The sequence below is a fragment of the Lolium rigidum genome, chromosome 3 (genome assembly GCF_022539505.1).
Source record: "Lolium rigidum isolate FL_2022 chromosome 3, APGP_CSIRO_Lrig_0.1, whole genome shotgun sequence".
Lineage (NCBI taxonomy): Eukaryota > Viridiplantae > Streptophyta > Magnoliopsida > Poales > Poaceae > Lolium > Lolium rigidum.
Window position 1 is genome coordinate 249,349,505 of NC_061510.1, and position 3,166 is coordinate 249,352,670.

General features: G+C 42.5%; 1 long non-coding RNA gene across 1 annotated transcript; it reads left to right on the forward strand.

Annotated features, from left to right (window-relative positions):
- The first annotated feature begins 834 nt into the window (after positions 1-834).
- On the forward strand, positions 835-2,954 carry LOC124699294. Its single transcript, XR_007001346.1, has 3 exons — positions 835-1,079; positions 1,223-1,357; positions 2,808-2,954. It is a non-coding gene; the product is annotated as an uncharacterized LOC124699294 (long non-coding RNA).
- Positions 2,955-3,166: the final 212 nt, after the last annotated feature.

Sequence of the window (3,166 nt, forward strand, 5' to 3'; positions counted from 1 at the left end):
CCAATTTATATCATCGTAGTTGCTAATATGTGATGTATTCAGATGACATGGCATCCACCTTAGTGGTTTTTGCCTCCGTCTCATGTCCATGTGTCAATTTCTTCTTATTTGTCTAGATAACACTAGCTTGGGAACTACCACTAACTCGTGTGGGACCTATAGGTCAATCTGATATTCTACTAAACATATGAGTTAAGTAAATATTAGTAACTAGTCTAAAGCAAAAAAAGCATAGTAAAATTAAATAAAATACATTTCCGCACAAATTTATGGACAAATCAGAATGTAGAATCACTCTCCCCACGGATCACCCTAGTGAACAAAAATCTGAGCCCTTCAAACCCTACCAGTTCAATCTCTCATTCGATGAGCGTGGAGGGAAAATTTCGGAGCTCATCGCGGGATATGTACACACGCATCAAAATTTTAATTTTCCAGCGCGCGGAATCTCACTCTTATTTTCCAGGGCGGGGTCTCACTAAGATTGCAAAATCCCCTCATTTTCACCCGCCTCCCCTCTCCCTCCCTCCAAGGCCGAAACCCTAGCCCCCCATCCGCCGCCACCACCACCTCCCTCCAATCTAGCACTCCTTTCCTCTCTGCATCGCGCCCGGCTGGTTCCCCACCATCTCGTCTCACTAATCCCCTGATCCAGTGAAGACTACGATGGAGATTGACATCCACGCTGATGTCTGCTCCGCCCCAGCAAGATCCACGGTGAGGGAAACACGTCTCTCGGTGGCGGCGGTGGAGTCAGAGGGCCGGCGAGCGGAAGCTGGGCTTCGGGATTGCCCACCTTCTTGCCCTAGATGCAGCTCGCCGTCGACACCGGCAGGCTCTCCCTCTCCTCCGGCGACAACTCCTTGCACACTCACATCACACGGCCCCTCTCGCCTCCTCGGTCGCAGCTTATGAGCGGGGGCGCCGTGCAATCGACGCCACTGACGAACGACACATGACGCTGACTAGCTGCGTGGGCAGCCAATACCGCAACCCCATCCTCTCTGCCTGGATCCGTCCACCCTTGTCCTCGGTGACGCTGATCCGGCCTCCACGGATCTCACCTACCCTGCCAGCAGGTGCTTCTTGGCCCTTCGCCTCGACTTAACTCAACTGAAGTTCGGCGCAGATCGAATCCCACATCCCCTCTTTAGGTTTGATTACCATCTGGTTTCTCTCTCTCTTTCTAATGGATTCTCTTGTTGTTTGTTTGGGGTTTCAGAAGTAGAGCAGCGGGAAGCATAGGTGCAATCACGGTGCTGCTGGACCAAGTCATGTACGACACGCTGCTCACCGAGGTGAGGAAGTTCAAGCAGATAACAGTATAACACCCTCCGCCCTCTTCGAGCTCCTTTGGGTAAGATAGTTCTTCCGAACCTTCTTTTTACTCGCACATGAGGTCTTGCCATGGTGTGTTTGCATGTTGTTTGGTGAAGGATATGACTTCTGCATTGTTTGGCCCCATAGTTATGTTGGGTAGCATGGATGAATACAGCTATATGAGTTGGAAATGTTAACTGTGTTGATACTTTCGAAAATCATGAGGTCAAAATCTTGATCTATCTTACCTTTGGTTCAGAAATAATTAAATATCTGCTCTGTCTTACAGTAAAGTTTGGCTTGCTTGATTCTTGCAGCAAAGTTTGGCTTGCTCTGTTCTTACAGAATGTAAAAATGATAAAATTGTGTACCGGTAAAGAAATATACTAGCTATTTTGCACTGTGTTGTGTACATCTATGTTTCTCTTTAAAGTCATTGGCTGAGATATTGTAAACAATCCTGTCATATGCTGCTTTATTTTTTCTGTTGAGTATACCTGTAGGTAAATAGCTAATTATTATATTAATTGTTAGTTGCTTGGCGTCAATCACTTTAATTGTATGAATTAAACCTTAGAGTAATTATAACATGGTTTCCATACTTGATTTGTGTCGGTTTCCTAGAGTATTCCAGTCCAAGTATCACAGTGCAACCTGATTAGTTTTCTGGACCTACTACATCTATGCCTCCTGAATAACCATGGTTCTTGGTAATTATTAGATCCTTATTTGTATCTTGCACCTCAACTAGTTGAGCTTTCTTATGTCTGCCAAAATGTTGGCCAATGCAGGTTCTGTATGACCACTTGGTCTATGTTTTTTCCAAAATGTTTGACCATAGGTGGTAACTATATTGGTCAGGTCATCACTTGATCCATGTTAAGAGTGCATCTTTCTATACCACGTCAATCAGATTCGTGATTATTTGCATCTATATACCGTCATAGAGGTTACGACGATCTTGGATGTGTATCGTGTGGCAAACACATTAGTAAACTGATTTGACTTCGACATGGTTGCTCTGTTATCATGCATTGGATTAACTTGTTAATATTTCTGCCATAGTCCCAATTTGTAGACCTATTGGTTTTTCCAGCTGGTTCATTGACATTGTTCTGATTTTATGTATGGAACATCTTAAACGACTATCTAATTTTTTTTCAGGTTAGTCGGTTGTCATTCCTACTCAGCTTAATAAACCTTTATAGTTTGGGTTTCCAGGAAACACAAAAAGAAAGTAAATCTACTATATCCTAGCGTTACTAGATGAAGTAATACTATTTTTCTTTTAATTGCAAGTGCAAACACAACTTTTACTATCTAGGTAGAGCTACCCTGATATGGGGATTTTTGTTTCCATGATCTTGCACTAACACATATTCATTATTAATTGTTCTACTATTATGTATGTGCACAGGCTGTCTAGAAATTAGCATGTTTAGTTGCTTTTTATTTTGTTCCCAACTAATCTGAATGTTAACTTGCAGATTTTGGTTGCAAGAAGGGGCCCTGTAGGTTGGGAGATCTTCTGATCATGCAATAGAAAGAATGGATCTGGAGGTCTAGCCGTCAGGAAGTTAACGACTTATATTGTCCTGCATGTGTTCATTCTCGGCTTATTTTGCTGTATATATGTTATTTAAGCCGTCGGAATATTGTAAGAGACTTAACTATTGATGTTTTGAAAACATGTTCATGCATTCTTCGATTCTGACTATTTGTTATTCAATTAATGCCAAATCGTGGGAAAATAGAATCTGAGAAGAGGAAATGGTAACTGATAACTAAAAGGGCCAAGACCCAGGAAAGAAAATGGCTGTAATAGGCTCAGGCTTAAAAATCAAAC